General features: G+C 43.1%; 1 non-coding gene across 1 annotated transcript; it reads right to left on the reverse strand.

The window, feature by feature from the left end:
- Positions 1 to 24,784: 24,784 nt before the first annotated feature.
- On the reverse strand, positions 24,785 to 24,890 carry LOC147355301 (U6 spliceosomal RNA). The gene has a single exon (XR_015144952.1). It is a non-coding gene; the product is annotated as a U6 spliceosomal RNA (small nuclear RNA).
- Positions 24,891 to 26,000: the final 1,110 nt, after the last annotated feature.

Consider the following 26,000-nt stretch of genomic DNA (forward strand, 5'->3'; position numbering starts at 1 on the left):
TTCTTGAGAGGCAGACCAGCAGTACTGACACTGGGCGATGACCATGAATGGGTTTTTTTCACAGAGTTTAAAAAATGTGATCATTACTTTAGACACATTGAATCTGAAGGCAGTAAAGCTGTATGAAGTCATTTTTTAAAAACAACCCCTGAAGCTTCCATGCTGTTCCTTGGCTTGATTCTGCCCACGGGACCCACCCTCTTGACATCAAATTACCCGCTGATGCCAGCTCACGTCATCCTCCTGGACACCGGAAAACATCATCTCCTTTTTGCCATCGCTCAGATGAAATGACCGGTGGCTGCTCTTTGTGCCTGATTAAGGGGATTGAAGAATGTCCTTCAACCGGGAACCCAGCTCTGAGTTGTTTGACCCCTGTTGGCTGGGTCATATAAGATCAGTCATGCTTACCTTCCTGTGACCAGTGACAAAAGTCCTTCTGACCCCGGAAGAAGCTACCTTTGGTGAAAGAAGTGGGTTTGTATGAGACGGAGCTTGAAATCATTAATATCCTGTCATAACCACCCACCTCAACTCTCCCAATATTGTTTAGAGAAGATTCATGAATCTTTTCACCTGCTCCAAAATCTCTGCCCAGGGCATGTGTAGCCCATGAGAGTGAATTCCATGCTTATTTTCAAGTTGCCCAGAAAATCTAAGAATGAAAGACATTTTATCTTTTTTGTTTATTTTTTATTGGAGTGTAGTTACTTTACAATGTTATATTAGTTTCTGCTATACAGCAAAATGAATCAGCTATTTATCCCCTCTTTTTAAAAAATTTCCTTCCCATGCAGATCAGCAGAGAGCATTGAGTAGACTTCTCTGCTGTACAGTAGGTTTTCATTAGTTACCTATTTTATACATCAGTTCAGTTCAGTTCAGTTGCTCAGTCATGTCCAACTCTTTGCAACCCCATGAATTGCAGCACGCCAGGCCTCCCTGTCCATCACCAACTCCTGGAGTTCACCCAAACTCACGTCCATCGAGTCGGTGATGCCATCCAGCATTCTCATCCTCTGTCGTCCCCTTCTCTTCCTGCCCCCAATCCCTCCCAGCATCAGAGTCTTTTCCAATGAGTCAACTCTTCACATGAGGTGGCCAAAGTATTGGAGTTTCAGTTTTAGCATCAGTCCTTCCAAAGAACACCCAGGACTGATATCCTTTAGAATGGACTGGTTGGATCTCCTTGTGGTCCAAGGGACTCTCAAGAGTCTTCTCCAACACCACACTTCAAAAGCATCAATTCTTTGGTACTCAGCTTTCTTCACAGTCCAACTTTCACATCTGTACATGACCACTGGAAAAACCATAGCCTTGACTAGACAGACCTTTGTTTTATATATAGTAGTGTATATATTTCAGGGCTTCCCCGGTGGCTCTGTTGGTAAAGAATCTGCCAACAATGCAGAAGACTATCTGCAATGCAGGAGACCCAGGTTCGATCCCTGGGTTGGGAAGATCCCCTGGAAAAAGAAATGGCAACCCACTTTAGGATTCTTGCCTGGGAAATACCATGGACAGAGAAGTCTGATGGGTTACAGTCCAAAGGGTCACAAGAGTTGGACATGAAGTAGGGACTAAATCACCACCATATATGTCAATTCCAATCACCCAATTCATCCCACTTCCCTCTCCATCTTGGCATCCATACATCTGTTCTTTACATCTGAGTCTGTATTTCTGCTTTGCAAATAAGTTCATCTGTACATTTTTCTAGACTTGACATATAAATATTAATATACAATATTTGTTTTTCTGACTTACTTCATTTTATGACAGTCTCATGACTTACTTCATTGTATGACAGTCTCTAGGTCCATCCATGTTTTTGCTAATGGCACAAATATTTTCCTTTTTATGGTTGAGTAGTATTCCATTGTATATATGTACTACATATTCTTTATCCATTCATCTGTTGATGGATATTTAGGCTGCTTCCATGTCCTGGCTATTGTAAACAGTGCTTCAGTGAACATTGGTGTGAGTGTATCTTTTTGAATTATGATTTTCTCTGGGTATATACTCTAGAGTGGGATTGCTGAGTATATATCCAGCAATTTAAAAAGGAATTAGAAAGTTGGAAACAGGGTGGGTGATTCCCCGATCTTGTAACATGAGTGATTTCTGGGTGAAAACCCGAAGACCAAATTTGCAGTTCCATATATTGAATGTATCCCCAAGGAGCCAACCTACCCACAGAGTTAATTAATTAGAGGGTTTACAAAAAAGAACTATTTTCACTGTGAGATATAATTATGCCACATAGACCCAAAGGTGTAGTGTCCTGCTTTGGGGTAGCAATGTCCTGATATTCCTCGAAAGATTCAGAGAGAAGGAAACTCTCTGGATTTCCCTGGTGGTCCAGTGGTTAGGACTCCACGCTTCCACTGCAGGGGGTGTGAGTTTGACTCCTGGTCAGGGAATTAACAATATTGCACATGCCGTGAAGTGCAGCCAAAAATAAAAGGAAGCTCTTTGGAAGCCATCTTCCCAAAGTGAAGCCCTTTTTCATGACCATCAGTGGTCATGAAGTTAAAAGGGTCTCAAAAAATTGAGCATCTCCGTGTTGTGAGCATGACATGCTGAGGGGAGGTGCTCTTGCTGTTTTAGCAAAGCTGGGCTGGTTAGCCTGAGACTCTTTTGACTAAGTTACTGAGTCACTGAATCAGTAACTCAGACTCAGATGGGAGATCTGGTCACCTAGGGTACCTAGGATTATGTCAGTGTTTCTACTGATCCCCCCCAGCCTTCTTCCTTCCCTGTTCTCTGTGCCCTCCTGGCTCTTCCTCCCTTCTGGGCTTTCCATCGACATTAATTTCATTTTATGTCCTCATAGCCTCTTCCTCTGGCACCAGGCTGACACTCTGAGGCTCCTGGGGCCAGGCCAGGCTCCTGGACCTCCCTGTCAACAACTCCATGGGAATTTCAGAAAACAGCTCAGATGTCTCCATCTGCAGTCTCTCTCCAAGGCTCCCTACTACCATTCTAGGGCAAGATCGCTCAGCTATTACAGGAGATGAGGAAGGGGCAGGTCTGTTTGTGTAGAGTTCATGTGCATCTCGGAGGGTTGAGATAAAAATGTGTACTAGTATTGTTGCTGTTCCATCCCTAAGTCATGTCTGACTCTTTGCCACCCCATGGACTACAGCCCAGTAGGCTCCTCTGTCCTCCTCTGTCTCCTGGAGTTTGCTCAAATTCACATCCATTGAGTCAATGATGCTATATAACCATCTCATCCTCTGCCACCCCATTCTCCTTTTGCCTTCCATCTTTCCCAGCATCGTGGTCTTTTCCAGTGAGTCAACTTTTCACATCAGGTGGCCAAAGTACTGGAGCTTTAGCTTCAGCATCAGTCCTTCCAATGAACATTCAGGGTTGATTCCCTTTAGAACTGACTGTGAGGGAAACAATATTTGACCAGGCTTTCTTGGGAAGAAAAAGATAAAAGCTCTCTCCTCTAAAGTCAGTGGGAATTTCTTTGGTTAGCGCTTGGTGCCGGACTGTTTTACACTAAATTAAATAAGAGCTGAGCTTTCCTCCTAGCATTTTTTAATGTATTTTTGAAAATATTTATTTATTTGGTTGCATTAGGTCTTAGCTTCAGAGAGTAGGATCTGTCATGCAGCATCTTCCGTTGTGGCATGTGAATTCTCTAGTTGTGGTGTGGACTCTAGAGCACAGAGGCTCAGTAGTTGCTGACGTGGGTTTAGTTGTCCCACAGCCTGTGGCATCTTAGTTCTGTGACCAGGGATCGAATTCATGTCCCCTGCATTGTAAGGTGGATTCTTAACCACTGGACCACCAGGGAGGTTCCCTGGTGTTTGTTAAGACCGTTGTCTTATTCCTTTACTTTGCACCAGAGTCTAAGATATCCAGAAAGAACCAATGTTTTTGAGCTATTTTCTTGCAACTTTTATCTCTATCCCTCTCTTTTTCTCTTCTCAGCTTCCTTTTCCTCCTCCAGGGCCCTTTTTTGCCTTTCTCCTTGGGGCACGATCTGCAGGGGGCCCCCTTCTCACACCTGATATTCACATCTTATATGCTCTCCTCCCCAAGTGTGGGGAGTGGGGACTGCAACTTGTTTCTAACCAGATCGCAGACGGTCAGTGAAGGGAAATACATATGTATATTATGCAGTATTGTAACGTCCATCTTTAAAAAAAATTGTTATTATCTACTTATTTTTGTCTGGACTGATTGTGTGTTGTCATACATGGGCTTTCTCCAGTGGTTGGCAGGGCTTCTCATTGCGGTGGCTTTTCTTGTTGCTGAGCACTGGGTTCCAGGGCATGTGGGCTTCAGTACTTGTGGTGCACAGGATTAGTTGTCCCACAGCACGTGGGCTCTTCCTGGACCAGGGATCAGACCCATGTTCCCTGCATTAGGCAGATTCTTAACCACTGTACTACTGGGGAAGTCTCTGTAACACCCATCTTGCTAAGATCCTATTGTGGGCTTGATGAAGCAGGTGGCCATACTGGGGGCGTACAAGGCAAAGAGCCAAGCACAGCCAAAAGGAACCTCTGCCAACACCCAAGGTGAGCTTGGAAACAGACCCTTCCCCATCAGTACTCAGATGAGACCTCATCCCAACTGGCAACGTTAATTATGTTCTCAGAGGACTCAGCCCAGCCACGTCCGCACTCCTCCCTTGCAGAAACTGTGAGATAATAAAAGTGAGTTCCTTTTAGGTCCTAAATTCCTAATAATTGGTTACAAAGCAATGGCTATACCCACCTTGCCTCTTGTAAAGAAGAAAATCAGTAGCCCCTGAAATGCTTTTTTTAATATATTGTGCATGACATTTCTCTGCTTACTGTGGATCTGTCACCTCCCTTGGCACTCCCCCTTCTGCATCAAACTGTTGTATTCGCATCTTGAAGTGTTGAAATAATTATCAGATACCGATATGGTCTCCTCCTGTTGGGGGATTAATATGTAGCCTCTTTTCTGCTGACACTGCATTCTTCATGAATAATTTGTTTCAGTTGAAACCACTGGATAATTTGTAGGCCACCTTCACTTTAAAGAGTGTTTCAAGCCACTGCTGTCATCTGTGAAATAAGTTTGGTTTTTATAAATGAACTGTATTATAAATCAATGAGCCCAACTCTTAAGTATACTGGGATAATTTATGGATGGGACGTGAGGTGGCAAAATCTTCTCTCTGGCTTGTGATTAAATATAATTCGATCTGTGAATAGAAAGCCCATCCCTCAGACAACATTGTGCATTCCGTGGCTGCCCCTTTTCCACCACTGGGGGTAGCAGTAATTGTCACCACATTGGTACTTTTCCTATACATGTATTCCTAATCGGTCAACTTTTCACTAGTGGGAGTCAGGGGTGTGCAGAGATTGAATTTCTCAGTCTGTTCCCCTGAATGTATAAGTTACATCAAGTGTGACAAAAACTCTTTCCAGCCAAGACTCTAGTGTTCATCATCACAGGTCTGACAGAAGCATGTTGGACTAGGCATTTCCCATCTGTCCTTCCAGATTCTTCTGTGCTGCTGTATTCCTTGGGAGACTAAACTTCGTAAATGGCATCAGTGGTTTAGTTGTCTTATGGTTGAAACTGGCTTAAGGAGACACCCTGGCAGAAGACAGAGCAGAGGGAGACAGAGCATGGGGTGACTGATCTCCTGGCTCTTTTCCAGCAGGGTCACCCCTAGTTGGCTGCACCTGTCCACCGATCTTCTCAGCTCCTGTAAGGAAGGTTCCCTGCGCCAGCAGGACCTGAGTTGGCCTCAGGCTTCTTTGTCCCTGGCCTCCTGCTTTGTCTGGTTCCTGTAATTTTGCCCTCACCTTTGTCAATGGTCTCTTTACCAACCTCTCCCCAGCCTCCCCTTTGGAGCACCATCTATGCACTAGTGACTCTCTCCCCCAGCTGAAAGTCAGCTCTGTATTCCATGTCTCAGGACCTGATGGAGAATAAAGCAGAAATGGCCTGGGAAATCCTTTGGATTTGATCTCAAATTATTACTCTTGGAGACAGAACTTGGGGATCAATGATACTGACCAGGGTTCTGAGCCTTCCCCAATCAATAGAAATGACTAGAAGCCAGACAAGAAATTTAAGCAAGGCTTTATTGTTAGGACTCCCGAACTGGCTACAGCAGGGAGCTAAAACAAGTAACAGGTTCCCTTGTTCACTGGCTCCCTGAGGTGGGCTGAACTCACTCCTTACATAGGATGACGGTAGCGGTGTGTCCAGGGGTCAGGCCAGAGGGATGGCTTAGTGTTCTGCCCACCCACCGGAAATGGCAGTTGGATGTTTTGGTCTCTTTGTATCTTTTGTCCAGAATTCACCCCGACTGTGCCTGCACATCGTTATTTTTAGTCCCCTATTGTTTCTTTGTATTTTGTTCCTTGAGAAGAGGCATGTCCATGTGCAAGCTTTGCAGCACTGCAGCAAAGGATTCCAGGTCCCAGGCCTGTCTCAAATACTGTCGACTTCAAAAGTAGGAAGGACCACGGAGGGGCTTTTCTACAGGCCAACAGCTCTATGGATCTTTTAGCATTGGTGTGAAGGTGTCAAGGCCTCAGCGAAAGAAGGCACAAGGTATGATTAGGAAGATGGAGCCCTGGCAGACCATGGACAGACAACCTGGAGATACAGCTGTATGTCAAGGGTGGGCCTGAAGGAAAATGCTCACCTACTCAGCAGTCATCTCAGAGGCCATCTCTGCAAACACAGGGAAGAGGACATCCTACCTGGCCCTGTATCCCATTATGTATCTCCCCAGGGAACCCTGACGCCATGTTGGACATAGGAAGAAGTTTGTTTGGTTATATTACATGCTTATCATGTACCAGACATCCAGGGCCTTAAATGGATAAGTAACCGATCCTTCCTAAATCCATGAAGACTTTTGTTGTTGTTTAGTCATGAAGTCATGTCTGACTCTTTTGTGATCCCATGGACTGTAGCCTGCCAGGCTCCTCTGTCCATGGGATTTTCCAGGCAAGAATACTGGAGTGGGTTGCCATTTCCTTCTCCAGGGGATCTTCCTGACCCAGAGATTGAACCCACGGCTCCTGCACTGGCAGGAGGATTCTTTACAACTGAGCCACCAGAGAAGCCCTTAGAGGACTTTACCAATGAGGAAACTGAGGCCCGGAAAGAATTCTTTCTCCAGTATTCTTGCTTGGAGAATTCCATGAACTGAGGAGTCTGGTGGGCTACAGACCATGGGTTCGAAAAGAGTCTGTCACAACTGAGGGACTAACACTTTCATTTCACTTTCACCAAACTGAATAAACCCATGAAACACAAAGAAAGCTGTTTCTTTTGCGTTGAGCTGCCATATCATTCAGGTGGTGGACTCTGGGTCCACAGAGAGAAAAGCTAAGGTTTATGATTTGTTAATTTTTTAAAATATATGTTTCTATTTATTTAGATCTTTCATTACGTCTCTATTTTTTCAAATTTTTTATTGAAGTGTAGTTGATTTACAATGTTATGTTAATTTCTTCTGCATGCAAAGGGATTCAATTATACTAGATTTGCTAATTATTTTAGAAAGCTGAAAAATCCAAAGCTGGAAGGGATGCTTTGTGTCCTGTCTTTATTATTTATTTATTTGTTAAACCGTGGTCTTATTTATTTATTTGGCTGTGTTGGGTCTTGGTACACTGGATCTTCGTTGCATCACATGGGATCATTTGTTGCGGTGCACGCACTCTCTAGTTGCAACTCGAGGGCTCAGTAGTTGCAGTGTAAGTTGCCCTTTGGCATGTGCAGTCTTAGTTCCCCAACCAGGGATCAAACCTTCATCCTCTGCATTGCAAGGCAGATTCTTAAGCACTGGACCACCAGGGAAGTCCCAAGTCCCCTGCCTTTAGATAAAGTTGATGGTCCTCCCTGTCCTGGAAGACAGACAGGTAAGCTCTAGACCTTCCCTCAGGACCTCATCCCAGAATTTAGTTCCTTTAAATCTTTCTAAATGAGTCTCTTCTCAGCAGCTGAGCTTGAGCGCCCTTCCCTGGTCCTGCACCCTAAACTCTCTCTCCCCTTCCATCGTGACAACCTGTATGTTTCCTCCCAGCCCTCACCGCAGGTGCCATGACCATCTTGTTCCCTCCTTCTTTCCCAAGATCCAGAGCAGGGCTGGCAGATGGCAGGAAAAGAAATCAAAATTCGTTGAATGAATGAGTCATCCTCTTGATTGAGAATCACCCAGTGAATCACAGACACACAGACTCTCAAAGTTGAGAAGGATGTTTAACTTCTCCCAGCCCAATTTTCTACCCAGCACATGAATCCAAAGTGCCGTCTATTACAGAATCACATCCGCGAACGTTTTTCTGACTTTAATTTAAAGCCCTTAAAAAATACTATTCTTTTGTGGGCAAAGAAACAGCTGCTGTTCCATCACCCATGTAAAACGAAGCCTCTTAATGACACCTTGTTTGGAATCTAAGTGTGTGCCCCTTACAAAGACTGTCAATTTTACAAATAACTGTTAAGATGAGTGAATGGCTAAAATCCTGCAACTATTAGGCCATTTGATTTTAAAAAGTCATCTTTTGTTAGTGAAATGCTATGCTTTCCTCGAATCATCTCTGTGTCTTGGAAGTGCCCATCAGCTGATATAATATACAAACCCAATGTTCATGGACCACATTTCAGGTTTTAAAACTGCCACTCAAGAAAATGATAATAAAAAGTTAAAAAAATTATTAGTATCGTGTTGGTGAGTATGTTGGAAACAGGTATGCCACTGATAACAGAATAAATTGATATTTTAAAGCATATACCAATTTCATATCTCAAAACTTTCCGCTAGAGTAATTCATATACAAAGATATTTATTTCATCCTAGGTTAACAGGGGGAAAACTGGAAACAACCTAAAATTCCCATTAGAAATAAAAATGTAGTTTGAAAGAATGCAGCAATCCTACACACAGTGATGTATAAATATTTCCATGATATATTGTTGAATAAAAAAATGATGTAACGAGACCTAAATTTATTGACTTTTAATGATAAACCCATGCTGATACAACAAACACACACCTCTCAAGTCTTCTGCTCTGATACATGCATGGAAATTCGTAGAAAAATGTCCAAGAAGGTACAAAACAAACAGCAATGAATGATTCTAGGGAAGAAAGAAAAGAATCTGGACTTGAGGGAGAAGTAGATGAGCACTTCAGTGCTATCCTTGAATTTCAGCCTCTTACAAGTGGTATAAATATATGCATTGCCAGCAATTAAAATTTAATTTAAAATTACTGTTTGGGACTTCCCTGGTGGTCCAGTGGCTAAGACTCCTCGCTTTCAATGCAGGGGTTCTATCCCTGGTCAGGGAACTAGGTCTCACAGGCCACAGCTAAGAGTTTGCATGCCGCAGCTAAAGATTCCACATGCCATGACGAAGAGCGAAGATCCCACGTGCTGCACCTAAGGCTCAGTGCAGCCAAATAAATAAATAAAAGAAATATTTATGGGCTTCCCAGATGGCTCAGAAGTAAAGAATCCGCCTGCCAGTGCAGGAGATACAGGTTCAATGCCTGATCTTGGAGGATCCCACATGCCTCGGAGCAACTAAGCCCGTGCACCATAACTATGGATCCTGTGCTCTAGAGCCCAGGAATTGCAACTACTGAGTCCACGTGCTACAACTACTGAAGCCCGAGCACCCTAGAGCCCGTTCTCCACAAAAAGAGAAGCCACCACGATGAGAAGCCCACGTACCACAACTACAGTGTAGCCCCCACTTGACGCAACTAGAGAAAAGCCCGAGCAGCAATGAAGACTCAGCACAGCCAAAAGTAAGTAAGTAAATAAAAATTTTTTTAAATAGTATTTAAAATTTTTCTCTTTAAAATATATAAATAAAAAATGAAAATACTATGGTTATTAATCAGGATCCCCCAAGTGGTGCTAGTGGTAAAGAACCCATGCTGCCAAAGCAGGAGACGTAAGAGATGTGGGTTTGATCCCTAAGTCGGGAAGATCTCCTGGAGGAGGGCATGGCAACCAACTCCAGTATTCTTGCCTGGAGAATCCCATGGACAGAGGAGCCTCTCGAGCTACAGTCCATAGGATCACAAAGAGTCAGACACGACTAAAGAAACTTAGCACACACACTCATGGTTATAAATCAGAAAACCAAACATAATTGTGTGTGTGGTGGGGAAAGAAATGGCAACACCAGCTAATGATGTCATACTCTGATTCTGACTTGTTCTGTGAGATTAAGACTCTTTCTTATTCCTAACACAAGAGATGGCCAAAGGCTTTCTGGAAATAGCTCACTCAACACAGGCTGCTAACACTTGTCATTGTAGATCGTGCACTCTGTACTCTGGATTGAATTCATGAAGCATTTCTTATGTAAGTAGCCTGGAGACAAATAGGAGCTGAAGAGTTATGAGACAGCAGAGATGGAGGAGGAAAAGGCTCTCACCTGACTTGACCCATGCGTGCCTCAGGGGATGTAAAGACACTTTGTTTTGCTGTCAGCATCTCCTCTTATTGTAGAAACAAGTTCTTTCTGGGTCCTGCTAAACCATAAGATCCTAGAGAAGAGGCCACATTTGCACCTGCCGTCCGTCTATGCCGCCACATTGGATTACTCCATGGCACCCAACCAACCCCACTGAAACCCATCAGAGGAGGATGTATAGAACTGAAACTGGGAAAGAATTCCTGATGGTAATGGTGAGGCAGGAGATAGATGAGCTCCAGCCTGGGCATTTAAAACTAGCCTCCTATTTACATTTCCTGGGGAAGGAGGCAGGTGGGCTCTAGGCTAGACATTTACAACCAGCCTCCTGTCTGCACTCGGAGATGAAAATAACAACAGGAACAGGATAAATAGCAGGATTTTGTCTCCTGTGGGCACCTTAAGATAATAGCCATGGCAGTGGTAGAGAGGGGCTAAACCTTGAGGAGAAGACCAGGAGGTCACATAGTTCTCATCTTTGGGGGCAAGGGAGACACTGCACATGGGCAGAAAGGCTTCTTGGGAGATCAAAAGGAGGTGGCACCAACCCATAACATGAGATGTCAAGTCCCTCTTGCCCTGGAATTTCATCTGGGAAAAAATTGAGCATGCATGTTGGGAGGGGTCCTATGGCAGTTCAGGTGTGGAAAAAGAAACCAGATAATTGGCCAAAGGTAAGCAAAGACCCAGAAGAACTGCCCTGCATAAGCAATTTGACCACCTCCTTAATGTGCTGCTTGTCAGAGGTGCCACCCACATCCTTTCTCTCCAGGTGTGCATCTCTGCCTGTTTCTTCTTCTTTTTTTTTTTTAAATAATAATTTTATTTATTTATGGCAGTGCTGGATCTTCACTACTGCATGAGGGCTTTCTCTAGTTGTGGTGAGTGGAGGCTATTCTTTGCTGTGGTGTGCCGGCTTCTCACTGTGGTGACTTCTCCTGTTGAGGAGCACAGGCTCTAGGCACTTGGGCTTAAGTAGTTGCGGCACACACTCAGGAGTTGCAGTTTGTGGGCTCTAGAGCACAGCCTCAGTTAGTTGAGGTGCACAAGCTTCATTGCTCTGAGGCATGTGGGATCCTCCAGGACCAGGGATTGAACTCATGTCTCCTGCTTTGGCAGATGTATTCTTTACCACTGAGCCACCAGAGAAGCCCCCTACCTTGCTTCTATCTTAACAAGCTGTTTTTTTGTGTGCTCTCCTCCTTGAGCTGTGTCTCTAATAATAAACTTTGTACCTGTTTGTACAGTCTTTGCCTCCTTGGGAAATGCATTTTTTTTCAAGGGGGCCTAGAGCCAGTGGAACTCTGCTTCTAGCCTCTAGCCCCTGGTGGACTAGTGACTAGGATTCCTGCTTTTCACCCAGGCCACCCAGGTTCAATTCCTGGACAGGGAACTAAGATCTCGATTCAAGTTACTGCCCACTGCTGTCTCTCTGAGGTCAGTGGAACCATTATCCATAAAACCTGGGAATCGTTGGCAGCCACATTTCCTGCTGGACAGAGAATTCAGGTCCCTAGAGAGAGAGAATAAACTGATTTGCATAGAGAAGGATGAGACGTGGAAGAAAGGATCCAACTGTCTTTCAAATCCCACTTGTGATTTTCCTGACGTTCATGCCCTTCCTACTGTTACTCACCCACTCCTTCATCAGAGTCATGAGCCTGTTTATTTCCCATCTTGCAGAAAAGTGTCCTGACTAATTTAAGGACTCTAGTGAGCCCTGTTGTAGGAGTGTAGATACAGGAATTACAAGGAGGTCGTCTCTCATCACTAAATAACCATACACAACAGCTTCTACCCTTGTCTCTGAAATCTGGGCTGAAGCAAAGCAATCCCTGGTGCCTTTAAGAATTTCAGCTTTTTCGGCAAGAAAAGATGTAAGAGAAGCCAGCTAACTGCGTTAACATTTTCAAGGTTACTGTGCCTCTCCTGAACCCACAACATCACTCCATCGTTATGAAATACATATTGAATTATATATTCCACTCAAGGAGAGTGTAAAAGACTGGCTCTGTGTCTACAGCCTGAGTTTCTCATGACAGAATGTTCTAGAAGGGCATTGCTCTAGTAATTGTCTCTTGCTCTCATTTCAGCCATGCTCAGAAGCACTGAGGACTCACGGCTTTGCTTTTGAGTGGAGAGGGGTCCTTCACCAAGTTCTGTTTCTCAGCTTTGATAAAAATCAGCTATCCATGGGGGACCTGGCTGGGGACACATGCATCAGCCCTCACACCCAGGCTCCAAAGACAGCAGAAAGCTCCTCTGTGACATTCTAGAACTTTCTAGAGGCCCACACAATGCCACTTCCTAGGCTAATTCATTAGCAGAGAGGTCTGGTATACATGGATACAGAGACAAGTGGGAAGATAGATTATCCTGAAGGATATTTCATCGAAGCTATGAAAAAATACCTGATGAATTTCTCCTGCTTCCTTATAGAAAGTGTTTTTAGTGATCAATTTTTTTCAGGTAAGTTAACATAATTCGCTCCTAAATAAAATTGAGCAAATACTCATATTCTTGACTGCCTGTTCTGCTCTTACTTTTTTTGTTGTTGTTGTTCTCCTCTTTCTATACTGCAGGATTGCAACTAATTATACAGATTCTGAATTCAGACAGACCAGGATCTGATGCTGGCTTAATGGCTCACTAGCTTGGGAAAGTTACGTAATCTCCCTGTGCCTCAAATTCCTCATCTACACTATGGAGATAAGATATATTAATTAGAAACACGTGAATTATTAGTAATTTTCACAAGTAGGGAGTTCTTTTTCTCACAAAAAGAAGTCCTGATGTATCAGTTCAGTGGCTTACTCATGTCCAAAGAGTATGTCTACGAGTCCCCTAATCTTTACCTCATCATCATAGTATGGCTGCTGGAGCTCCTGCCATCATATCAGGGGTCAAGGCAAGAATTATTTGGGGATGGTGGTAGCTGTGGGGTTCCTTTCCTTTCCCTTTCTCCCAGATATGTTGCTTTTTAATAAAGAAAAACACACACACAAGGTTTACCAGACTTGCCTCTACCTTACCCTATCCTATGCTCTAAATTTCTCTTTATGAGTTATTGGCCAGTACAGTATTATAAGGCCTCCCTTGGGATATTTGGTTTTCCATTCTTGTTGAAAGCAGCAGAAGAAAGGGAATTTGTAAATGGATTTGAGGTTAACTAAGTGGCACTGTGAAGATTAAATAAATAATAAATACAGAATACTCAGGTGTGCAATGATTATTGATGATCCTATTTTTATATTGGTCTAGCAAAGACATCAGACATTTTAATAGATATCAATAATATTTTATGGATATATATATATTTAATGGGGCTAAATATATATATATTTAATAAAATCATAGCATCTTTGATGTCATCCATATCTCAACATCACATTAGTTTAATGTTTTCTTGCTGAAATCTCAATGGATTTCCTAATGTCTCAAGTAATTTGTGTCCTGATATTATTACTTCTGGTGGGAGGAAGAGGGTCTCTTTTTGTCCCTTTTTAAAGTTTTAATAAAGGTTATTATTTAGTTTTCCATTACAGAGTAATATGACAGCAGGAATGTAGTCATTGCTGAATGAATGTTTTTGTAAATTCTTCATAACCAAACTTATTAGACTTTTCCCATATTTGAGAACATTTCCTTTATAAAGATTCAGAAAACAGAAAAACTCAGGAAAATACATACAAGTCATTGGTCATCTGTAAGTGGAAAAATAAAAGAACAAAAACCTATTAACTTTTTTGGAATATGGAGTGGGTTACTTCCCATGATGTCCCTATATTAATTAAGATAAATAATATGGCTGGTCAAACAGATAAGCTACATTGTAGAATCTTAGTGTCTTAACACTGTCTATTTTTCCTTCATGTCACAATCCAGTGGGAGTTGGTATATAGTCTTTTCTCTGGAAGACGATGACCCAAGTCCTTTGCATCTTCTGGCTCCGTACTCCTCCAGATCTTCTTTATAAGCCAGTGCATGGAGGCAGAGAAAGATGATCATGCATAGCAATGTTTCTGGCGCATGCCTGGGATTGGGTGTGCCACTTCCCCATATTTCTTTGGCTGGTATTCAGACACATGGCCATAGCTAGAGGCAGGGGAGGTCAGGAAATGCATGTGTGCCTATCATTTCAGAAAAGAGAGGTAAGCCAAGAGCTGGCTGATGCCATCGCCAGAAGGAATGTCAGAGGGTGAGGTTAGCACTCTCAAAGACACACTGTGCTGCTCCAGGAAGAGAGATTTAAAATGGGCAGATTTCCATTTCTCTGTGGATCAGAGATGCCACACCACCACACAGGCAGGACAGCATCTTCACAGCAGTTGGGACACATGTGTCTTCTCCCACCTCATCCTCAACACCACAGCATTGGGCAGCATTGCTCTCTGTATGGTTTTTACACACAGCTGCTGCTAAGTCGCTTCAGTCATGTCAGACTCTTTGAGACCCCATGGACTCTAACCCGCCAGGCTTCTCTGTCCATGGGATTCTCCAGGCAAGATTACTGGAGTGGGCTGTCATGCCCTCCTCCAGGGGAATCTTTCCAACCCACGGATCGAACCCTCGTCTCTTATGTCTCTTGCATTGGCAGGTGGGTTCTTTACCACTAGTACCACCTGGGAAGCACATAGAGCTCCTATGAATTACCCAAGATTTTCTCAGTCTCTTTTCTGCTTCAGTTAGCCAGACTTCCTGTTGACTGCAACGCCAAAGCCTAATAAATCCCCCTGAGAGATCTCAAGTGTTCTCAGCACAATAAGAGTAACTGTGAAATTACTGATGCATGCATCCATGCTCAGTTACTCAGTCATGTCTGATTCTTTGTGACCCCATGGACTGTGGAATGCCAGCTTCCACTGTCCATGGGATTTTCCAGGCAAGAATTCTGGAATGGGTTGCCATTCCTATCAATACATTAACACGTTATTGACCAGGGGATTTTTGCAGAAACTAACACCTGTGGCTGGAAATTTGTTATGTAACTGAATATTGGAATGTCCCCAGTCAATAATATTCAGGTAACAAAACTCTTATTAGTAGGTCTCTGGTCAATAAGTTGTTAAGTGGCTTGATTATGGTAATCACGTCATGATGTAGACCAGAACATCATATTGTATATCCTAAATGTTTACAATTTTCATTTGTCATTTGTATCTCAATAAAGCTAAAAAAATACAATTGTCCACTACAGACACTTAATCCAGCCACCTTGCTCACAGCTGACAATTAATGTTGGTTGCACTGAATAAGTGATGAAATTAATAAACATCTCCTGAGTACCAGGGATTCAGTTAAGCATCCATGGAACTGACACGGAGCTCTAATGACTCAAGTCTGAACATGGACAATGAGGTCCAAAGGACAGCATAATGTCCTTTGTTTATGAAGCAGGAGCTGGCCGCTGGATTCCTTTTAAACAGAGCTCAGGGTAGGATATGAAAGCTGTGTTTTCCAGTGATGTCTGCTGGGTGCTGCTTGCGTCCACGTCTCTTCTTATTTTTATGGGTTGCTCCCTTATAAACAAGGGGACTGCCCCGAGTCTGGGTGGAGCCCTTGTTTCCCCAGGCTGATAAATAGCAGAAGTGAGATGTGAGGTGTCTGTCGAATGTGCGGTTGACACGTACTTGCATAGACATGTGCATTGGGTTTGGTTGAATGGGCTCCCAGCTGGTCTAAATATAGAGACATCGATTTTCCTCCAGATGGTGCCAGGGTTTCAGCTGATTGCTCTCTTTTATACTAATAAACACGGAAGTCATCCCGCCTGCCGACTGAACCCCGGATGCGTACATCTCGGGAGGGCGCGGCGTCCTGCTAGTGGACTTGCAAGGTCCCGCAAGACAGGTTCAGTGAATCTTTTGGGGAGAGACAAGGATGTTTTTCACACTCCCCTCTTAAACTTTGTTTCTCTGGCTAGAAGAAAACTATATGACATAATCTTTCTTACTGAGATGTTAAGGAAATAGCATGTTAAATAATTTGTTAGCTCTGAGTACATTTATTGTAACAAAGGCCTTAAAGAAAGAGGCAGCTGTTTATATGAAGGAGGACTTGGTGATGACAGACTTGCCAACACTGGGTTGGAACCGGTGTGTGACTCAAAGGCTGCCGGGATGTCTTCAAAAGACGCAAGAGTGGCAACTGCCTGGTAGACCTACAGTCATTTTAAAATTTTTATTGGCGTATAATTGACTATGTTGTGCTAGTTTCAGGGGTACAGCACTGGTGTACACTCCTGTCATGGTGGGGTGCTGGGCTTAGGTTCCGGGGATATTTTACAGAGAGTGTCATTTGATAAAAAAAAAAAAAAAGTTGGAGAAGGTGAGAAAGAGTTTGGGGGAAAAGAGGTTCAAAGAGGGGGACAGAATGCAGGGAGGCCAGTTTGGATGCTTCACAGAGAGAGTGCAGAGGGGGAGGCGAAGACACCAAGATGACGGAGTGGGATTGTGCGGGGCCACGTAGACCACTGTAAGGAATGTGGATTTTATGCTGCATGAGATGAAAGCCACCGAGACCTTTTGGACAGAGGAGGTGTATAGTTAGGGTTCTCCAAAGAGTATATATATATACACAGATATATATATACTCTCTCTCTGTGTATATATATGCTCTATGTATGATATGTATTGTACGTATGACATGTATTCTATATATGATATGCAATGCATGGTGCATATGTGCTGTCACGTCTGACTCTTTGTGACCCCTTGGACTGTAGTCTGCCAGGCTCCTCTGTCCATGAATTTTCCAGGCAAGAATACTGGAGTGGGTTGCCATTTCTTACTCCAGGGGATCTTCCTGACCCAGGGATTGAACCCATGTCTCTTGTGTCTCCTGCATTGGCAGGCGGATTCTGTACCACTATGCCACCTTATTCTTTATATATGGTGTATTTTCTTCACATATTCTATATGATATATATTTTCTATATACATTTTCTATGATATAGTCTACATGATACATATATTCCATATATGATAGATATATTCTATATATGGTGCATATATTCTATATAGGATACATGTATTCTACTTATATATTCTATATATGATATATTCTATATACATACGTATTTTAAAGATGATACACATATTCTTATTTTGTTGTTAACTTTTTATTTGGAGATAATACAGTAAAAGTTGCAAGGGAAGTACAGGATTTTTTTTAACATACCCTTTACCCAGCTTCTACTGATGCTAATGTCTTTAAGTTCAGTTCAGATCAGTTGCTCAGTCGTGTCTGACTCTTTGTGACCCCATGAATTGCAGCATGCCAGGCCTCCCTGTCCATCACCAACTCCCAGAGTTCACTCAGACTAACCTCCATCGAGTCAGTGATGCCATCCAATCATCTCATCCTCTGTTGTCCCCTTCTCCTCTTGCCCCCAATCCCTCCCAGCATCAGAGTCTTTTCCAATGAGTCAACTCTTCACATGAGGTGGCCAAAGTACTGGAGTTTCAGCTTTAGCATCATTCCTCCCAAAGAAATCCCAGGGCTGATCTCCTTCAGAATGGACTGGTTGGATCTCCTTGCAGTCCAAGGGACTCTCAAGAGTCTTCTCCAACACCACAGTTCAAAAGCATCAATTCTTCGGCGCTCAGCTTTCTTCACAATCCAACTCTCACATCCATACATGACCACTGGAAAAACCATAGCCTTGACTAGACGGACCTTTGTTGGCAAAGTAATGTCTCTGCTTTTTAATATGCTATCTAGGTTGGTCATAACTTTTCTTCCAAGGAGTAAGCGTCTTTTAATTTCATGGCTGCAGTCACCATCTGCAGTGATAATGTCTTACATAACTATAATATAATTATCAAAACTACAAAATTAACATTGGTTCAGCCCTTAACTATACTTTCCAATTTCACTTGAAATTCACTATTTTCGCACTATTGTCTTATTTCTGTTCCCAGATCCCATTCAGGATATCACATTGCATTTTTTAAAAAAATTTTTTATTGGAATATCATTGCTTTACAATGCTGTGTTAGTTTCTGCCATACAATGAAGTGAGTCATTGTAAAGGGGATACATATATCCCCTTTCTTTTGAACCTTTCTCCCAACCCCCCATCCCTCCACCCAGGTCATCACTGAGTACCGAGCTGAGAGCTCCCTGTGCTGTATAGCAGCTTCCCCCTAGCTATCTATCTTACACATGGCAGTGTATATATATGTCAGACCTAATTTTCCAATTACATATATGTCATATATCTTATGCATATGATATATTCTATATATGATATATATTCTCTATATGTGACAATTTTCTACATGATACTTAAATATATTAAATGTATGTATACATATAAAGCTTGATCAGGGTGCAGGATGACTAAACATTATTTCTAGGTGTGTCAATGGTTAAGATGCATAGAACATCTTAATGGATGTCGCTAGGGGAAAAATCCCCCCAGGGAGACTCTGAACAGCTCACTTGGCTGATCAGTATGGTAGGTCTTACTTAAATCAAAGCAGCATCTAGTTGACTCTGTGAATGGACATCTCAGGGCAAACTCAGTCCCCTTCCCCAGGGGATACCAATGTCAACAAACACTGCACAGAGTGCAGCTGCGTTTTCTGCCTTGGTGGTTTCTCTCTCTCTCTCTCTTTTTAAAAATATTTATTTGTTTGTTTGACTGCACCAGTCTTAGCCGCACCTTGTGGAATCTTCTGTCTTTGTTGCAGCATGCAGGATATCTAGTTGCAGCATGTGGGATGCAGTCTCCTGATGAGGGATCTAACCTGAGCCCAATGTATTGGGAGTGCAGAGTCTTAGCCAATGGACCACCAGGGAAGTCTTGATTTCTCATCTTTGAGGTGGCAGCTCATTTTGTTATTACATTCTCCAAATATTCTTACAAAAATCTATACATCTATTATTTTATAGAAGTTTTAGCTACTTCATTCCATCATTAGAAAGATGACTATAAACCAGTTAATCTACTTAACCTAGTAAATGCTTAATACATACTTGTTGAAGCCATGCTGCTGCTACTGCAGCTAAGTCGCTTCAGTTGTATCCAACTCTGTGTGACCCCAGAGATGACAGCCCATCAGGTTCCCCCATCCCTGGGATTCTCCAGGCAAGAACACTGGAGTGGGTTGCCATTTAGAAATAAATATCTTCTTTCTTTATTAAGCAGTATTTTTCTGGTGCTAGGACTTGGTAAAACTAAAATCATCAACTGCTTTTGATTTATTATTTAATTATTAAAGACCAAAACTGCAAGGAATTTTAAAGATAACTTTGAACAACTGCCAGTAATATTTGAGGAAGTTCTTTTCCTTGCCACCCAGAACTTTTACAGTAAACCTATCTTTTTCTCTTTTCTTCATAAAGAATAAAAAAGACACTTCAGACATCAGCCATGATTAATCAAGACCAGACTGTCCTGGATGAAAAGGGAAATATTCGCTTACGTAAGGACCTGTCGCCCATCTGGATCTTGACTTGGAAGCCCTCACACTTGTCTTTGTGTCAACTTGAGGTTCATGTACATTTCATCAACCTTGCCAACTAAAATTGACAGGTGGGGGCTTCCAGGGAGAGGGATTCTGAAGTCTAATCTGGGTTCACAGCCCACGAGTGGTCTGATCCACTATTTTTTAAATGTTTTATTTATTTATATGTTTGTTTGACTGCATTGGGTCTTAGTTGCAGCACACAGAATCTTCAGTGCCTCATGCAGATCTTTTGTTGCAATGCATAAACTCTAGTTGTGGCACAGGGGCTCTGGAGTGTGGGCTTACTTGCTCTGTGGCATGTGGAATCAATCCTGCATAAGGTGGATTCTTAACCACTGGACCACTAGGGAAGGTCCAGCGTGATCTACTACTGATGTCTCCTGTGGGTAGAGAGGTAAGGAATAGCATCACACTTCTTACAAATTTGACCCCACTGGAATAATGGCTTTAAGCAGTTTCAGATGGTTAGATTGATAGGTTTGTTTTTTACATATAGATATTTAAAGTATAGTTGATGACATTTCTCACTTATCAGCTCAAAATGCACCTTCCTTTAAAGATAAAAGCTCAAATTAGTTCCCAGATCCACAGGTGAGTTCTTATGCTTGTACCACAGTTCTGGCTAAGAAGCTCTTTGTTTATTTTTTGATAACCTTTATTAGCCACCATGTCATTTCTCTCTAAGTGTAAACCTTAGTTTTCCTGTAAGACTTTGCACAGTCATTCAGTAACTCACAGATAATAGGTGCAAAGAACTGACTTCTCTCTGTTAAAGGCAGAGAAGAAGGAAGATGAGTAGACAGCAGAAATGAACTTGCAACACTTGGAACAGGGTGTATGAGTTTGTCCTTAACATATAAATCCTAAGATTTGCACCCCACCCCCACCATTTTTTAGAATCTCAATCAATGTTGTTTTAGTTCATTTGTCAATTTTGAAATTAATGTAGAGAAATGCCGTCATCATTTAAAAAGAAATGAGAGGCCATCACATACCAGGATTTAATGTGAACTGACATGGGACAGGATGGAATAGAAAATGAGATGCTTCACATAAATAAAGGTGGACTTCTCTGATGGCTCAGCAGTATAGAATCTGCCTGCAATGCAGGAGAGGCAGGTTCAATTCCTGGGTTGGGAAGATCCTCTGGAGAAGAGAATGGCAACCCACTCCAGTATTCTTGCCTGGGAAATCCCATGCTCAGGGGCACCTGGGTGGGTTAGAGTCCATGGGGTCGCAAAGAGTTGGATACAACTGAGCACCACCAGCACAGTAGGAAAAGTATCATTTTTTGAAATTGTGTTTCAGTTATGATGCTTGTGTTTCAGTTGTGATTCACCGGGACACACAAATTTGTATATTTCAGGTAATGTCAAATCTATTTCTTATTTTGGGTTGCAGTCAAAATCGGTAAAAGAAAACTGCTGTGAATCGCATATATTATATGGAAAGGATTCTTCACCCTTGCCCCCACCCCAGCCTTCCCCAGCTGTGCTCAGAGAACATCCCGTCAGCAACATCCCATCTGAGTGGGAAGGACAGTGATGGGGACAGTGTGTGGTCACCCGCCTCGTGCTGTAATCATGTGGGCATTAGACAAATACTATTTTGGTTTTGATTGCCCCAGAGATCCTCTCTTAGAGACTGAAATTAAAGGAAGGCACTGTCCACCCACCCTCAGAGGCAGGTGGAAGCAGAGAGGAACAAGCATCTTTTAAAGAGTCATGTGAGAAACTTCCCAAGAGCAATCAGACCCACAAAGTCTCACGCTGCATTTCTCTATTTTGCCGAGCCAGATGGAAGATAGTTTCCCATACCATTCGCTCTTAAGACATGGAGCCTAGAAACCACTTCACTGTACTTCAGTTTTTGTGTGTGCTGCAGGTTTGAAAGTTATCCACCTTTTACACACCTTAAGAATATCTTTTCTCTTCTTCCCTTCCCTTCTCTTCCCTTTCCTTGAGGATGTCCATCTTTTCAAGACACATCTCCTGCTCTTGATTGGCACCTAACCTACAGTGCAAGCACTGTGTTCATGCATGTCACCTACAACTTGGCACTTGCCATGGGTATTTGCCATCTACTTCTACAAGGATTAAATCATGTGCTGCTGCAGCTGCTGAGTTCAGCATAGAGCACAGAAATGAGGCACTCGGTGCTCAGGGAAAACTGGCAGGACAGGTCTTCAGATAGTTAGATATTCTCAGCCAATTTTACGAGTCCAATTCTTGTATCTCCTCATTAAGCACCAAAATCCTTCATGGTGATGATTGTTCCTTGTGACTATCAAAGTTCACCAGGCTAGTAGAAACCTTTTGGAAAAATATGTGCTTGACTGCATGTATTCCCCCTTCACCAAAATTATATATGTAGAAGCTTTACCCCCTGCTTCTTTGGAGCAGCTTCTCCGAGCTCTCTGAGGTGCTGTCTCCCAGGCTGCAGTTCTCACTTTGCCCCAAATAGAACTTAACTTGCAACTCTCACGTTGTGCTTTTTTTTTTTAATCAATATGCATCAAATGCTTATTACAGATAATTTTGCATGTGTGTGGCTGAAAGTCTCCATTTTGAGTGGAGGTGTTCTCACCTATAATAATAGTCTTTACTTTGTCCATGAAGAAAGGCAAACACACTCACTTGCTTACTTAAGTGTAATTTAAAACCAACTCTTGAGCATAATGGGATGTTACAGCCAATATTTATTTTTTTCCTTTCATTAGATAAATAGTATAAATTGGGATCCTTGAGAAAATTGTACCGATGGTATCATATTTGAATGTATTTTGAGCTTGAGACTCACTCAGGCAAATTTTTATCATATGCAAATCACCATCATTATGCAAATAAGAACATCCTCGTTGCCATGCAAGTGTAAAATGGATGTTTGTTTTTATGACGATGAATTATCTTTCCCAGTTGCAGTCTGCTGTGTGCAGTTCAGAAATCTGTGTGGGGGGGCTCCTGTTTGTTTTTCAGAGATTTTTGTTGGTGTCAACGTGAATCTATTGCCAACTCGGGCAAAGTGGATTCTCTGTTTATTCCCAGGTCTAGAATCCTAGTTTCTTTGTTGAAGCATTACTGGGTTTTGTAGGGGTTTTTGTAATTTATAGTTTATATATAGTAGCAAGTCTACAGCTAACTTGAAAAGCTGTAAGCCTTTTGCGGTTCCACTGGGAAGTTCCCTGCTTACCTTCAAAGTCCTCCAGGTCCTTTCTGAGTCATCTTAGAATCCCTCCAGGGAAGAAAATGACCCAGAAGAGTGGATTATTTTGTTGTACTGCTGTATGATATAGGCTAGCTGGATAATATTAGTAACAGTAAATCATTAACAATTAATGCTCCCTAGTGAACACTATGTGCTAAGTATTTAATTTATAGTTTCTCATTTAATCCTCATGCAGCCCTTTAAGGAAGGTTCTGTTATCATCTCCATTTCATACAAGAGGAAAATGAGTTCAGAAAGGTCAAATAACTTGTTCTGGGTCACATAGCCAGTAAGTGGTAGAGTCAGGACTCAGACCCAGGTTCCTGCTCCCACCAAGCTTAAGGTCTTAAGGTCTCTAAAGGGTGACTTGAACTCCAAAGTTGGAGCCATGGGTACTGAATAAAGCAGGGAGCTTGTCTAGGAGGATGCAGTTAAAAGGAGAAACTTTGGTTCCCCTGAGGTCAAAAGGAGAGTCTCCAGTGATGGGAGTGGGCTGAGGTGATGGGTGAGGATGGGGATGGAGGAGGACCAGCCAGTGAACCAGTGTCTCTGAAGGGGGGCAGCGTGAAGGCTTGAAACCAAGCAGGATCCTGTGGGGCTCCTGGACACAAAGCCTTTCTGTGTCCCTCTTTTCTTGATTACAGAAAATAGTCTTCATTCTGCCTCCATGACCTTCCCTGAATTCCAAGGGGCAGGTTCAAACAGTTGCTAATCAGGGAAAAGAGGGGCAGGGTCCTGTTCCCCATCAAGGGATACACAGAACAATATCTTTGAACTGTTTTGCAGATACTGAAACCCACCCCAGGTGGAAGAAGCTAACTGTCTTCTGTTCACAAGCATGTAGACCCCAGACTTGTTAGAACCAGAAGGTTGATGAGGCTGATTTCAGAGTATATCACCACCAACCAATCAGAAGAATATTCATGAGCTGACCACACCCTTTTTGAACCATTACTATAAAATTCCTCATTCCCCCTCCAGGTGGGGGCATGCAGTCTTGGGGGCATGCAGTCTTGAGGGCATTAGCCCACTGTGGCCTCCTTTGTCTGGCAAAGCAACAAAGCTATTCATTTCCACTTGTGTCCAAGTTTTAATTCAGTTGAATTTGGCTTCAGGCTGAGGCCAGAGGACACTTCATCTTATGGTTCCCAGGAAGACATGAGATAATTATGAGTGGTATCAGGACTACCACTCAGGCTCCCACAGCTTGACGTGATTTAGTCCTAATACGCTCTTTCCCCACTTCCTGTCTATCTTAGTGTCTCCATGGTCTAGATCCCCATCAGTTTATTCCAGGCCTAAGAGGGAAAAGGCTGTGGATGAGAACCTCATTGTAGAACATTCCTTCTCAGGCCCTGGGATTTTCCTTTGCAGATGTCTCACTCACTGTACCTTTAATTCGTGGCAGTTCAGCATCTACTCACTTTGGGAAATAGCACCCTGATTTCCGCATTGGGAAATAATCAGTGTCACATGGGTTGCCCAGCAGGTTGCTAACCCAGACGACCTGCTCTTTCCGAGTGCATTGGGGGATGTCTCGAGTTCCTTCCCTGGAATTCAGATCATGAATACTGAGAGGGACTGGAACGAATGAATGCTTCCAGAAAGACCTTGGAAAGATAACCAAATACCTTTTTTTTTTTTTTTTTATGGAATGCTTGATGAATTTGCCTGTCGTCCTTGTGCAAGAGCCATGCTAATCTTCTCTGTATCATTCCAGCTTAGTACACGTGCTGTCAAAGTGAGCATGATAACCAAATACTTCTATTCGTTTATTTATCCTATTGTCCCAGGTCTTAGTTTAAGCACACAAGATCATTGATCTCCATTTGTGGGGTGTGGGGTCTTTAGTTGCAGCATGTGAACTCTTAGTTTGTGGCATGTGAGATCTTGTTCCCTGACCGGGGGTCAGACGCAGGCCCCCTGCACTGAGAGTGCAGAGTCTTGGCCCCTGGACCACCAGGGAAGTCCCATCCAAATACTTTCTGCCACCAGGAACTCCACTGGTGACCTCTGCAAGGTGTGTCTTCCATGTTTCCTGCTGATTCTGAGCATCACGTAACTCCCAGTATCTGTCCTCAGAGCCTGGTGGCCAGCACAGCCTTGGTCACCACCATTCGGAGGAGGTGGGCTAACTGAGCAGGAATCAGAAGAGGACCACCCTAAGAGGGGTTCTTGTCAAGCTTCCAGGTGTTGAGGGGGTCACTGAGAACCATGAGCCAAACTGACAGCAAGGCTAATGATAATGTAATGAGCAAGATTAGTCATGTCCAGCTCTTTGCAACCCCATGGAATAGTCCATGGAATTCACCAAGTCAGAATACTGGAGTGGGTAGCTGTTCCCTTCTCCAGGGGATCTTCCCAACCCAGGGATAGAACCCAGGTCTCCCGCATTGCAAGCAGATTCTTTACCAGCTGAGCCACCAGGGAAGCCCTGCAACAGTGCAGGCAAGAGAAAAAGATAAACACTGAAATGTTCCAGCTATCAATGTTTTTTATTTCTCTACAAAACTGCAGGGCTTCTCCAGTGGCTCAGCGGTAAAGAATCTGCCTGCAATACAGGAGACCTGGGTTCGATCCCTGGGTCGGGAAGATCCCCTGGAGGAGGAAATGGCAACCCACTCCTCTATTCTTGCCTGGAGAATCCCATGGACAGATGAGCTTGGGAGCCTGCAGTCCATAGGGTCACACAGAGTCAGGCACAACTGAAGCGACTGAGCATACACGCACAGAACTGCAATGGGATGAGGGTCAGTTAGATGAGCTCAGTGCTGAGAAGACCCCCACAAAAGGCTCTGGATTGGAGTCAGGAATGAGGAGGGGCAAGAGAGGAAGGGCTGGGGGTGGGAAAGTAGAGGG

The sequence above is a fragment of the Bos grunniens genome, chromosome 17, assembly GCF_055505025.1.
Source record: "Bos grunniens cultivar Pamir isolate PY7600 chromosome 17, Bosgru_T2T1.0, whole genome shotgun sequence".
Lineage (NCBI taxonomy): Eukaryota > Metazoa > Chordata > Mammalia > Artiodactyla > Bovidae > Bos > Bos grunniens.